This window comes from Medicago sativa, chromosome 7, assembly GCF_051527215.1.
Source record: "Medicago sativa cultivar Bolivia chromosome 7, Bolivia_mono, whole genome shotgun sequence".
In the NCBI taxonomy this organism is placed as follows: domain Eukaryota; kingdom Viridiplantae; phylum Streptophyta; class Magnoliopsida; order Fabales; family Fabaceae; genus Medicago; species Medicago sativa.
Window position 1 is genome coordinate 77,980,576 of NC_140755.1, and position 15,260 is coordinate 77,995,835.

The 15,260-nt window shown below is 32.7% G+C and overlaps 1 long non-coding RNA gene and 1 pseudogene across 3 annotated transcripts; both read left to right on the forward strand.

Annotated features, from left to right (window-relative positions):
* Positions 1-1,650: 1,650 nt before the first annotated feature.
* On the forward strand, positions 1,651-8,124 carry LOC146908789 (uncharacterized; annotated as a pseudogene). The gene is made up of 11 exons (XR_015020223.1): positions 1,651-1,684; positions 1,905-1,975; positions 2,733-2,872; positions 3,452-3,528; positions 4,086-4,201; positions 4,861-5,006; positions 6,062-6,138; positions 6,686-6,875; positions 6,940-7,116; positions 7,204-7,536; positions 7,623-8,124. The product of XR_015020223.1 is annotated as an uncharacterized LOC146908789 (transcript).
* A 1,972-nt stretch (positions 8,125-10,096) lies between these two features.
* Positions 10,097-13,330, forward strand: LOC146908790 (uncharacterized). Of its 2 annotated transcripts, XR_015019037.1 has the most exons (3): positions 10,112-10,533; positions 10,949-11,140; positions 12,906-13,330. It is a non-coding gene; the product is annotated as an uncharacterized LOC146908790 (long non-coding RNA). The 2 variants fall into 2 exon arrangements; XR_015019036.1 differs by lacking the exon at positions 10,949-11,140 and having other exon boundaries at positions 10,097-10,533.
* Positions 13,331-15,260: the final 1,930 nt, after the last annotated feature.

Below are 15,260 nucleotides of genomic sequence, written 5' to 3' on the forward strand. Positions count from 1 at the left end.
GTACAATCATTCCAGGCTGAGGAGGAGCGGAAGGACTTGTTATCGTCTGTTACGCAGTCATCGTCTGTCAGCATTATCTTTTCGGACTGCAAATAACCGAGACGTGCATAGTGAAGGTCCTCCACCCTCCTTGTGTCTCCGGGGTTGAGTCATTGATTGATTTTATTAAGTTGATCCTTCAGATCCTTTAGCGTGACACCGACCCGAACCTTGAACAAATGAGAGTTTCCATCGTTGAAGCGTACTTGAACGCTGAACAGATTGTCCATTGTTTCAGATCTACACCATAAGAAATTAAAAAATCAATGAAAAACTCATTCAAACATTTCATTAAACACTTGGAGTGAAAATTATACATAAACCCTCGAACTCAAAACTAAAACATATACATGCAAACATATAAACAATTAAGCAATATAAGTCATTTACATGTAAACATTGTATCATTTCTTGTTAAAAAAATCAAAATTTAAACAAACCTTTAAACTAAACAATTTCTAAGTTAAGAGAAAAAATCTAACATATAAACATAAAATGTTAATGGTATTTGATTATGAAAACTTATTTGTTATTGAAGTGTTGTTTGATTTGAACTTTGAAGAAATTAAGGATTTGGTTGATTTGAGAGAGTTTTTGGAGATTTTAGATGTGGAAGAGGAAATGAGGAAATGATTGTTGTCTGATCTTTAAAAGGACACACATCGTGACTTAACTCATGCTGGTCTTCAGCGTGACTTAAGTCACACTTCAATTAATATCTGTGTGACTTAAGTCACGCTGGGGGCATTTTCAGAACTGCAATTGGGATTGAGCAAAACATGACGGGAGAAGAGCAATTTTCCAAAATAAAATAAACCCTAACTAGCTAGGGTTTATCTAAGCCAATAATAAATTTAAATATGGAAAAAAGAAATATAGGCTAATAATCTTAACTCACCGAAAATGCTAACAAATTTCTAATTTAATTCAAAGTTCAAATTATAATATAATATATCACTAATAAATAATATTAGTTACATTTACTTAGGTAGGCTGACCTGATAGATTACTTAAATATCCTTCTAAACAAACTTAAGCCTTCTCTATTAAAAAATTGAAAAAATCAAGTCCTGGCATAGATTTATCGCAGGTTAGGTCGTATGTGTATGTAAGCAAGCCTAACCTATTCTCACCTTAAATATAATAATTTTTTGTATTTTGTGTTCTAATTTTACATCAATTTAAATTTATTTATTTACAATTTTATTTTTCTTTATCTAATAAAAAAGTTTTTAAATGTGAATGGTAAAATAAGTTGGTTTTGATTGTGAAGGGTAAAAAGAAAAGAAGAGTGAACCGGCGAGTTTATTTTGAACCGGTTGGGTTGAGTAATATTGTTATTAATTTCCCTCAAAACGAAATTCAAATGATCGAATATCAAAACCATTTCCCTCCACTTCTTGTCAAAAAAAAAAACCATTTCCCTCCAAACACCAACACTTCAACGAACCGCGCCATTCTCCGACCACCGTAACCGTCCCTCGCCGGACCACCGTAACCGTCTCTGCATTCTCGCCGGAGAAGCCAACATCATTCACCATACCATTCTTCTCCGCAGCACTGGTATTTCGGATTGTTTTTCTTTGCGTTTTCAGTATTTCTTGATATTACAATGAACCTTTCAATCTCACATTCTTCATAAAATGCTGTTTCAATGGTTCAATGATCTTCACTTATGGTCCTTGTTGTTTTGATTCTTGATGAAATGTTGTTTCAATGGTTGAACGAAATTTGAATATCGTTTGATGCATATTGGTTTTTTATTTTTCAATAGTTTTCGAGCAATCTTTGGAATGATTTAAGTTTAATCTTGATTTAAGAAAATGTGAATGTGTTTTTTCTTCTTTTCAATTTGTTGTATGCAGCTAGTTTCCCTGTGGTCGAATCACGAAAAGAAAAGCAATCTTTGGAATTTGGTGATCCTCTAAGAGTAAAGGTATTATGCGAAGAATCAACAAATTTCGTATTTAAGAGTTTATAGTCATAGTGTTTCTGTAACATATGCAGTCCTTTAAATTTATATTGATTTTTACTTTGCGAAATTTTCGATTGATAAGATTTTGGACCATTCTAATGGGTAACAATTTAGTTACTTCATCGAGTATCCCATACTACACCCCTCGCCGAGAAATTGTATATCATTGTTGATTTGAGATTAAGAAATTTCTTTCTTATATGATTGATCGATTTTGAGTATATGTGTAAAATTCCTCTCCTCATTGAAATTCCTCATCTTGATTGAAAGTACTTTGAATTAATACTGAATTTCATCTGATAGTTTATCCCACGAATTAATTAAAGTTGGATGTATGTTTCGCAACTACGATGAATTCCAAAGAATCTAACAACTCAGGTGCTTCACCGAGTAATTTCATCTGATTTGGGACTTAAAACATTCCATAATTTCCCTATTGATATAAGGTGTTACATCCCTTGCCGAGACATTGTATAGCATCATGCAGTTCCTTCTTTGATGACTGATCGCTTTTTGGTATATGTACATTTATATGCTTTCTAGTGTTGACTTTGCTGAAAGGTTGCACCTTGATGGGCCAGCTTTCTAGTTGCTATATCTTGTTTTTTTGAAAGAAGTTGTTATATCTTGTTTAACTTTCCATTGAATTGTGGTTTTTGTCGTCTCTTCATTATGGATATTGTTTCCGATTTGATTTTGTTGGGTTGCTGTAGTACAGATGAGTGATGATGAGACAGAATTTCCTGACAGTACCGATTCATCTGGCAGTACTGATGAGTTCATTCAAAATCTTGAGGATGAACTTGATGATTCAGACAACTCATCATCAGATGAAGAAGCTGAAAGCCAAGATTCCAGGTGCTCTCCAACACCTATTTCATATTGCATGTGATTTGTGAGAGGACTAAACATTGTTTAGATATAGAGTACTGTGGTGCTTATATAAATGAATTTATCTAAAAATTTGGTATTGATAGAGTGCAATGACTCTATTCAGTAGGAACAATGTTTATTATTGCAGTGGTCTCAACTTTGATAGAGTGATTCTTGTTTCCAAAACCTCATGAAAGATTGTCATGGAAGTTTTAAGGCATTGCCTTTATTACAAGATAAAGGAACACTGAAATGATGTTCTGGATAATAGAAAATTATATAGGTCAAACTATTGAGAGATATCTGGACTCAAATGACCTATTTTTAGACATGTTCCATAAGATAACATTTTTGTGTTGTTTGATCCATGTAGCTGACTACACCTATTAGGAAAACACTTTGATTCTTGTTGTTATTGTGGCATTACGAACCAATTAGCATCAACCTGTGGCATTATGTTGATTTTGCCTAAGACTGTAATGTATTCTTTAAATTTTTTGTTATTGTTTTATGTTTTCTGATCAAATTTCACTCTGCTACACTTCATTGTACAAATTTAAATAGAATTAAAAGACTTAAGTCTGATAGCACCAGTGAAACTGAGGCGTCTACTTCATCAGGAACCGCGGAACAAAAATTAGGTAATTTTATCGTTGTGGTTGTTTCTTTCATTTTCTTTGCTAGGAAAAAGATTCAATCTCCTGCATGTAAATTGCCAAAAGTTTATTCACACAGTTTCTCCTTTAGAGCAAGTAAACTAAACCATTTTTAAGAAATAATGTGATAATCTCATGTTAGTTCAATCTTTCATTTTGAACTATTTCATTGGTACAACCTAAGCTTGTTAGACTTGCATTCTTATATATATGTTGTTTGATTTTACTGAACTGGTTTTCCCCTTTTACTTCATCATTAAAACAGTATGGTTTTTTTATTTACGGAGGCTTTTGTTTCTTATAGAGAAATGAACTAATTATGCATGCACAATCAAATATCGCACACCTCATACTACCTTTTCTTTGGTCCATTGTATAAAAATACCGTAAATTTATATATATAGGCTCTTAGATTATGCAAAATCTTTTGAAATTTTTGTGAAAATATGATTATGAATCACATACAACTTTGTCACTCTTAAAAATGTTGCAACTCTCTCTTTCTCTCTCACTCTCTCTATGTTAATACTTAATTGTTGCAGTATCATCTGTGAATGTAGATGGATGTACGCATCCTGGATCATTTGGAGGCATTTGTATACATTGTGGGCAAAAGGTTGATGGGGAATCTGGGGTGTCGTTTGGGTATATACACAAGGTAAAAATTGCTTGTAATGATTATCTTGGGGATACTAATAATATAGATTTGGATAGTTGTTGTTTCCGCATGTCGCTATTTTCGAATGAATGTTAGATCAAGTTGAAATATTTGTTAAAAAGCTAATTCATGATTCAGTGATTCTGTGTCGGTCTTTGTAGTTCCGTTTTTTTTAAAAAAAAAAAACTTAGTAGGGTAGCAACTTCAATACTCTTGCTCACTGGTACCTAAGTACTCGTAAATATAAACATTGAGCCTATAGAAGTACACCAGAATAAGGCATTACAAATTAAATTTGGTCTTGTGTTCAAATCTTTAAATCGAATCCATAACATATAACAAGACAATCGCTAACTTGATTACTGATGACTTGTATAGCATCATGCAGTTCCTTCTTTGATGACTGGTCACTCTTTGGTATATGTACCTTGATTTCTGTTTGTCAATTGTTACACAGCAGTAACCACAATTCTGTTTGTCTTGTTTGGTTGCATACATTTATGCTTTCTTGTGTTGATTTTGTTGAAAAGTTGCACCTTGATGGGCCTGCTTTCTAGTTGATATACCTTGTTTTACTTTTCCAATGAATTGTGGTTTTTGTCGTCTCTTCATTATGGATGTTGGTTCTGATTTGGTTTTGTTGGGTGGCTGTAATACAGATGAGTGATGACGAGACAGAATTTCCTGACGGTACCGATTCATCTGGCAGTACTGATGAGATCATTCAAAATCTTGAGGATGAACTAGATGATGATGGTTCAGACAACTCATCGTCAGATGAAGAAGCTGAAAGCCAAGATTCCAGGTGCTCTTCATCACCTATTTCATATTACATGTGTTACAGTATTAGTTAAGCTGTTGCCTAATTGATTTTACTAATTTATTGAGGTTTTGATTTGTGAGAGGACTAAACATTGTTTAGATAAAGAATACTGTGGTGCTTATATAAATGAATTTATCTGAAAATTTGGTATTGATGATAGAGTGCAATGACTCTATTCAGTAGAAACAATGTTTATTATTGTAGTGGTCTCAACTTTGATAGAGTGATTCTTGTTTCCAAAACCTCATGAAAGATTGTCATGCAAGTTTTAATTACATTTAAGGCATTGCCTTTATTACAAGATAAAGGAACACTGAAATGTTGTTCTGGATATGCGGTCCTTATGACATCCTTGTTCCGCCATCCTTCTTCCGCCATCAACTATATTATTAAATGAATATTGCCTACTTATGTAATTTCTTCTTAAGTTAAATGACAACATGTTTTTTGCTATGGTTTTCTTATGTATCTTGACAATAATTCATCTAGCAGTATAATTTTCAAGCTAATAGTAATATACTATATTACTAACTTCACTATCTCAATTCAAAGATAATTAATTAAAACGATTTTTTTCTTATGCATAAAACAAAACTGTAATTCTGTGTACATTTTAGAAATAAACCCTTGCAAGCAACATTGGTTTAGTCTAACTAGGGGTTAATCTCCCTCGTGTGTTTATTGTGTGAAGAGTTTGCTAAGAACTAGGGATTACTACAGGAATGAAATCATTTCTTCTTAAGTCAAATGACAACATGTTTTTAGCTATGGTTTGCTTATGTATCTTCCCTGCTGTATGAAAACTAATTTTTTTGGTTTGTGGATTTGTGAATCATTTAAGCATAAAGGAATATTATAGAAATTATATTGGTCAAACTATTGACAGATATCTGGACTCAAATGGCCTATGGGAGAAACATGGTTTAGGGGTCCTATTCTTTTTTGCTTATTTATGTTGATTTTGTCTAAGAGACTATGATGTATTCTTTGATTCATGTTTTTTGATCAAATTTCACTCTGCCTACAAATTTAAATAGAATTAAAAGACTTAAGTCTGATAGCACCAGTGAAACTAAGGCGTCTACTTCAGCAGGAACCGCGGAACAAAAATTAGGTAATTTTATTGTTGTGGTTGTTTCTTTCATTTTCTTTGCTAGGAACAAGATTCAATCCCACATCAGGTACATGTAACTTTGCCAAAAATTTATTCACACAGTTTCTCCTTTAGAGCAAGTAAACCAAAACATTTTTAAGAAACGATGTGAAAATCTCTGTTAGTTTATCTGCCTTAATGCTCTTTTGAACTATTTCATTGGTACAGCCTAAGCTTGTTAGACTTGCATTCTTAAGTATATGTTCCCCCCTTCACTTCATCATTAAATAGTATGGATTTTCTATTTACGGAGGCTTTTGTTTCTTATAGAGAAATGAACTAATGATGCATGCACAATCAAATATCTCACACCTCATACTACATTTTCTTTAGTCCATTGTATAACAATACCGTAAATTTATTTCTAAAGGCTCTTAGATTATGCAAAATCTTTTCAAATGTTTGTGAAAATATGATTATGAATCACATACAACTTTGTCACTCTGTCTTAAAAATGTTGTAACTCTCTTTCTATCACTCTCTCTATATTAATACTTAATGATTGCAGTATCAACTGTGAATGTAGATGGATGTATGCATCCTGGATCATTTGGAGGCATTTGTATACATTGTGGGCAAAAGGTGGATGGGGAATCTGGTGTGCCATTTGGCTATATACATAAGGTACAAATTGTTTCTAATGATTATCTTGGGGATACTAATAATATAGATTTGGATAGTTGTTGTTGCCGCATGTCGCAATTTTCTAATGACGCTTAGATCAAGTGGAAATATTTATTAAAAAGCTAATTCATGATTCAGTGATCATGCCCAACAAGTATTGCTACGATACGAGCCTATAGCACCACTTATCTGGGATATATAAGCATACAGCTGAATGGTTGGTTAAGGATGGCAATAGGTAGTGTTGGTCCTTGTAGCCACGTTTTCAAAATAACAAAAAAAGAACTTTGTATGTGTAGAAACTTCAATACTCTTGCTCACTGGTACCTAAGTACTCGTACATGCTAACCGCACTGCAACACAGAAGTTCAATAAGTAAATATAAAGGCTTGTCTGGTGCAGGTGTCGGAACATCCAAAGAAGATGAAGACGAAGGGAAGCAAGGCAAAGGATGGTGTGAAGCCACAACGGTTTACAAATAGAAAAAGGATTTCCAGTGTCTACTGGATTTTTATTATTTCCACCGTTTTCTTCCTGTGTTGTGATGGTAGTGAAGCATACTATTACGACTACTTCAAATTAGCGGAACAATGGGCTCCTGGAGTTTGCAAACACAACGGTAACTGCCATACACATGTAAACAAGGAAAGCTTCACCATCCATGGGTTGTGGGCAGAGAACTCTACAAAACCACCTTCAAAACCAAAACCAGATGGCATAGTTCCTCTTTGTCCCGTAAGTTCAGTCAATTTTAATTTTAATGTTTTTTATTTTTATTTTCAGAAGTACTTATGTTAATGTTTTTACAGAAATTTTCAAAGAAGTTATCTTTAAGAATGAGACGAGATTGGCCATCCTTGTATGATAAAACCAGTGAGGAATTATGGAAGCATGAATGGGAACAGCACGGGTACTTCAGTGACATGAATTGTGAGGACTACTGCAGAAAAGGGCTCTTTTTTCATCAAAATTGTGATGTGAAAAAGGCTTTAGAAGAGAGCGGTATACATCCCAGTAACAATCCAATCAATACCAAATTTTTCATGAATCAATTGACTCCTAAAATAGGAGGAGAGCCTGAATTGATGTGCCACAACGGTGATTTAATTGAAGTGCGTTGCTGCTTTGAGCGCAATGGTATGAGGACAAATTGTCCACAAACAATTCATTGCGGAAAGAGATTAACATATCTGCCGGTCATAATAAGAAGTTAGAAGATGAACATTGCCTTGCCACTATACAGAAATTCACTGAATCAAACCTGTAGATTTTATTCAGACATGTTAAGTGTGAACATGGTAAAGAATATTGTTGACTATTAAATGTCATGGCAAGTTGTGAAGTAATTGCTTATGGTTATTCTTGTGTTCACATGCAATATTACTGCACCAAAGTTGAAAATACTACCGTGCCATAAATGTAATTGGTTGGGGCATGGCTCTTTCACTAGTATAAATAGCATGCTCTTGTACCATTGTTTCTCATCCCATCAGAGAACAAAGTAACACAACAACTACTTGTTCTCAATAGAGTAGTGAGAGGAAAATATAGAGAGAAAAATTAGTTTCTCCTGTGAGGTTTCTCCTAGGTAGTGTTAATGTTTGTATTCTCCTATTTATAAGAGAGAGTGGTAATTGTACTCTCCTTGTATTTAGAGAGAGGTCCTGTAATTTCTTCTAGTTAGTGAAAGTTCTCTACTCTTGCCCCGTGGTTTTTTCCCCTTATTCGTTGAGGGGTTTCCATGTAAATATTGTGTGTTCAATTCCTCTTTTATCATTTCTTATTTTAGCTGTGTGATAATATTTTGCTACTCTAGTACCCAACATTAAGTCGGTGTTTACACAACAAACCATGAGGTTCATGTTCTAAAACTTGTTGACAGGTAATATTTTATGAGAGGCAACAGAGTTACTAAGAAGAAAAGGTAATTTTCTTTGTCTAGCAAATTGACAGATATCACAAGTAGCATTAGAATCAAATGACAAACTGGGATTTATGTGAGACATATGAGATAGCCTTTTGTGTAAAACATGACATAACCTAAAATGCCATAATGCATAAGAAGGAGTGGTAATGAGTTTATTAGCAGAAACAATATTGACAGAAGCAGTTTTATTCAAGGAAGAAGTAAAGAAATCTAAATCTAATCTATAGAGACCTTCATATTGATCACCCAAACCAATCATCTTCTAGGATTGAAGATCCTGTAAGAAACATTTATCATTATGAAAAGTGATAAAACACTTCAAAGAATCACAAAACTTGGAAATAGAAATCAAGTTCAAAGTGAATGAAGGTGAATACATGATAAGTGTCATAAATTAGTTAAATACATAGTATATTTGAGCACGATTGTTACTTTTTTTACAAGTTACCTAAGGAAAAGCAAAGAAAATATGAATAATTATCCTATTATGCTTTTTATACATCACTCTATCCATTTGTGCAGGAATTGAATAGCAAGACACTAAGCAAGAAAGAAAAACAAAGAAAATGTACAAAGGTCAACTCGCCATGGCGATCCAGTGGCGAGTCCAGGGCGAGCTGAGGCAGAGAGCACAAGAGAAACTCGCCCCCAATGCGCAATGGCGAGTGGAAGGCGAGAAATCTCGCAATGGCGAGTAGAAGGCGAGTCCAAGGCGAGCTGAGACAGAGAGCAAGGACCAGAGTTGGCCATGGCGAGCACAATCTCGCGAGGCGAGTTAAGGCAACCAAAAACTCCTCAATGCTGGTGAAGAAACATCAACTCGCCATGGCGAGCATATCTCGCGAGGCGAGATTAGCAGAGCAAGTAGATGTATAAAGGCCTTTTTCCTTCATTTCAGACATATCTTATCACTTCTTTAGAGAGAGAATAGGGCGAAATTTACTATACTTCATAGGGCAAGAGTGTTAGAAGGTGGATTCATCAAGAAACTTTGAGAAATCAAGATCTTAGAATGAATCTTCATCATTTCTTTCATGATTGTAATGTTATCACAACAATGATCAACTAAATCTCCTTTGTTCTGATTAAAGGTACTTGATTAAGCTTAGAATGTAAACTTTTGATCTTTGAATATATGATTCTAGAAATTTATGTGATATTGAGTTTATTCTTGTCTTTCATTCCTTATCTTTGATTTAATTGTTATTGAGAAATCGTCTATTAAACAATACAATTGATCTCACAATCTCATTTAGACATGAATGATATTATTGAGTGATACGTGATAATTTCGGTAAATGGCTAGAATTGTGATCATTAGGTTATGTTTGACACTTAATCAACTGTAATATCCCATGAGATTTTTTTTTAAACAAGGGCAAAAAGGTAACTTTCCCTTTAATACCATAAAAGTGGGAAATTTTCTTGAGAATTCTACACAATTCCACTCTTTTTCTTTCTAAAAAAAATATCATAATATCTTCCCTTTCTTCTCTTTGGCTTTTTCGGCCATCTCTCTCTCCACCTCAATCCCCATTTTTCTCACCAAAAATTCAATCAACTTCAACATGTAATGCTCCCATGTGATCCTTGTCACAAGTAGACCCCAAAAACAAGTCTCAATTCTCTTTCTCCCCTTAACCGAGCCATACCACTATCCTCCTTAAAATTGTATTTTGTGGAGTACAAGCTTCAGAAGTATGTGCTTGTGTTTTGATGTTGCTGAATATATGTGGTGGTTTAGAAGCTAGAGGAAGGAATTTTGGCTGAAGCTGGGGTATAAGTTGTTAGAAGCATCCATTAAGGTGAGTTTCTTAGTTTAAACTTGAATTCTAAAGAATAGAATGAAATTAAACTTTGGTATTTGAGAAATTACTATGGAAAGTTGTTCTAGCAGCCTTGATGAATTGTTGTTGATGTATGTTGGGCTGGTGCTGTTGTTAAAATGGGTTATTATAGTTAGAAGTGATTATGCATGAACTTATGAGATAAGGGCTAAAATTCGTATGGCAGTACTTGTGGTTTTTGTGTCACAGATTTCGCTGTGAAACCCATAATTGAATGGTTGTTAAAGTTTCGGATTGTACACTCAATTACCTTCAATTTAGATACAAATTTCGTATGATTCGGATTAGAAACGAATTGGAAAAAAAAACGCATTTGAAGTTGATAAATTCTGCAGAAAATATACTTACGGGTTTTGGTGTGTTTTTGGCTTAGAATGTACCATTAGGAACAAGAAGTGAAGAAAAGAAGTTGGTTAGAGTTCTAAGCAAGCAAGAAGTGGAATTGTTGATGTTAAAGTGATGCCTTAAGCTATTTTGGGAAAAAATGTCAATAGTGCTTAAGTTGTGTTGAGCATTTCTAAATATGGCAGAATCTTTAGGCTATGAACGAATTCAGATTATCATGGTGAGTTCCCTTAGATAGTAAAAACTTCCCTTTGGGTAGTTATATTATGCCATTAGAATGATAATATATGATTTTGATACATTAGGACATAATTAGTGATGTTATAACATTAGATTAATTCCCTTTGATAGTATACTCTAAAAAATAGCTCTTACGAGGTTAAATATGTTTATGGTAGTGTTGAAATTGGAGTAAAGATAATTTAATAAGTTTTAGTGTATGTCTGTACAATTTCGGCTAGTGCTCTGGAAAGTAAATTTGTTAGATTTTTATAGCTTTGACACAATTCTTTGATAGTGTAAATGAAGCTTTTATGGAAATAAATGGCTTTAGCTTGGTTAAGAATTTTAACACTCATTTTATCGAATTTGTAGCCGAAATGTGTATAATGTCCTATGTGAGTATTAGGGTGTAGATTAGATGGATTATTAGAGTTTATTAGTAGTAATGATATCGTTACTTGTGTATTGACATTGATAGTTCGTGGATTTAAAGAAGTATATGGATGATTAGTAATAAAAAGAACATATAAAGTTATACGATATGTGTATAGATAATTTAAGAACTTGTTTGGAATTGGATTAAGATGGTGATTGATGGAATGTCTATGAATTATTAGAATAAGTTGGCATAATTATAGCATGACTATTATGCCATATGAACAGTACATTTGAAACAGAATAAATATGAGATAGTAGAATGGTTATTTCTGAATTAGTGTATCCTAAAATCTCTTTTATGTTAATAAGTATGTTTATGCTAGTATAAATGTTGGAGGGAAATTCTATCAAGACAATTGATGTATAAAATTATAGAAATGATTTTAAAGAAAATTTGAAATGTAATCTATGAGTAATATGCTCACAGTGAATTATAGAAAGTCACAGAAAAATGGAAATGATGAGAAAAATTGAAATGAGTAATATGCTCATAGAAAAAGAAAGAAAGAAAGAAAAAAAAAATGAGAATATTGAGAAAACTCCGTTTGCTACAACGAGAGATAATGTAGCCTATGACGTACGGGTCATAGTAATGAACTTTTTATCCGTTTGCTACGACGAGAGATAATGTAGCCTATGACGTGCGGGTCATAGTAATGAACTTTTTATCCGTTTGCTACAACGAGAGATAATGTAGCCTATGATGTACGGGTCATAGTAATGAACTTTTTATCCGTTTTCTGCAACGAAGAGATAATGCAGCCTATGAGTTAAGTGCTCATAGTATTTTAAAATTTATATTTCCGTTCGCCACAACGAAGAGATAATGTGGTATATTCCGTTCGCCACAACGAAGAGATAATGTGGTATATTCCGTTCGCCACAACGAAGAGATAATGTGGTATATTCCGTTCGCCACAACGAAGAGATAATGTGGTATATTTCCGTTCGCCACAACGAAGAGATAATGTGGTATATTTCCGTTCGCCACAACGAAGAGATAATGTGGTTTATGTACAAATAATGGAAAGAGAAAAATGATGAAATAATTTATATTGAGTGGTACAAATGAGAACATATTTTATATGGATGAGATAATGTATATTGAGTTGTATAAATGAGGAATTTTAGTTATGGAACTCCGACTTAGTTAGCCGAAATTAGTTATTATCGAAAAAGGATCAGAGACATACTCAGATAAGTATGTCAAAGTATAAGTTATATCAAAATACGATATTGGATATATGATTGTGATTGATATGATTGTGGTGATTATGATTATATTTGTTATATGATTTGTTTATTGTTGCTAAAATGAATTTTAGGATTTGTGCCGAGCGGAGCATTGCTTCCTCTGAGGAAATGGGGAGGAAGGACTCACTTTATCATTGCCATTGTTAATGGAATTCATGAGGTTCCATTCTATTATGTGGATATTGCCATTAGTTTAGATTATTGAATTGATTGACGTTAATATTGACGCATTTTGATGACATAGGAAATGATTATAGATTAATGTCAAAATTTATATATATGAAATTTATGACAGAAATTTTGAATCAGAAGTATTTATCTGATAGGATGTTTTATTTTGAGGTGTACGTAGTATGAAAATAAAGATGTTATTTGGAGATTCTGGCTGATATAACAGGTTTTTTTAAAACAGGATTTACATCTTGGGAATGTTGAAAATACAGAGGAAACTCTGTCGAAATTTCAGTGAATATTTTTTTAAATGAAAGTTTAAAAATTTAAATTTTTATGCATTATAGTTGTCAAGTTTGATTAATAGGCTTGCCGGGCTAGAATGATCTAGTTCGTGCGCCGGTCACGATGATTGTTTTTGGGTCGTGACATCAACGAACACTAATCCCAACGCTTTTACGCCTTATTACTCTCACTCTCTGTTTTTATTCTCACAATTTAGTTCTCGTAGTCTTTATAACAAACAACCAATTAAACCCTAACTTAAAATGATAATCGATGCTGAACGGTTTATGATATCGCACTAGTCCCTGAGGAGACGATACAAAATACTTACTTTTGATTGATAGAAAAATACTACATCAATACAAGACATTTTCCAGATAAAAATGAGGAGTGAAATGAATTGTGCCAGCAAATTCAACTAAAACCGTGGGAGTATAACAGTTTGACATAATTCCACACTATTGATTTGAAGGTAAAGTTGAATATAATATTTTTATTTTTGGTTAATAGATAGTAAATTAACGTTATCTTAAAAGCATAAAATATACTCCCTCCGTTCCTTTTTTAGTGTCATTTTAAGGTAAAATTTTCGCTCCTATTTAACTGTCTTTTTGGTATTTTAGGGGTACGATTTGTCTATTATTCCGTTTGTCAATTACTCTTATCTTTTTCAATAAAACTAATTAATGCTATCTATTTGAAAAACTAAAGTTTGTTTTTTTAAACAAAGTTTTTGTTTGTTTTTTTTAATCAAAGTTTTTTTCTTGTTATCTTCAAATATAAACAAAAATTTGTTACAAATCTCTCAAAAAAAATAAAAATTTTGTTACAAATAATGATTTCAAGAAGAATTAAAATTCTATAAATAAGATGAGTAACAATTGTTAAAAATTTCAAGTGCAAAGTAAAAGAACATATTTAGGAGAAGAAAAATAAAAGACTACATGAATGTTCAAGAAAAAGAAAATTGACAATTGTTTGTTATGAGAGAGAGCACACAAAATAATAGGAATTTGTTGCAGAAAAAGATAATAACTGACAATTGTTTGTTACGAGAGAAAGATAACATATTAAATTTATTGAAAAGATAAAGTGTGTGCAAAAAAAATAGGAATGTATTGGTGGATTAAAATGAGGGTATAATAGGAAGAAAATGTGCAAAAATACACATCGCTAATTTGATTTTAATTTTCTAAAAAGACACTTAAAAAAGAACGTCGCTAATTTGATGTTAATTTTCTAAAAAGACACTTAAAAAAGAACGGAGGGAGTAACACTTAATTTTTTTATCAAGAAAAATATAACACCTCATATATAAACAAATACTGTATATTTTACACCTCAAAAGGAAAAATAATTCTGTATATGTGAAATTGAATACTATAATTTAGTATAAAAGTTTGAAAAAAAACTAATTAATTAATATACTTCGTACTACTCCCGTATAATAAAATTCCTTTCTTGCTAAACAAGTCGGTCAAAACACCCATGTTTGTGTTGTAAAAATTAGGAATAAATTCTCTCTATAAATAATAATCATCATATAAATAAAACTATCAATTAAATATTGAAGAAAATAAACAAGAAGGATAACAAGTAAACTTATCTTTCTTTAAATTGCAGTGATTTGACGTTGATAACGGAGAAGTAAACAAACAAGAAATCATGACATGCAAAATAGTAAGCCGTTATAAAACCTGAGGCGTGACGAAGTCACTGTCCTTAAGGATTTATTCGCTTCATAAGCGCATATCCTCCCAGGATACAACAAGTTCTTCTCTGATATGAATCATATCAGAGGTGACAGAACATCTCAAATTTGTTAAACACTGGAATGATGTAATACCCACACTAAACGTATCTAGAAAGTTTAGCGTGTGCATTAATTTAGTACTGGATACATTAAAAATTTACAACATAAAAAGCTTCGAATGAATATCTTAAACAACAATGTGCGTTCGTACAATAAT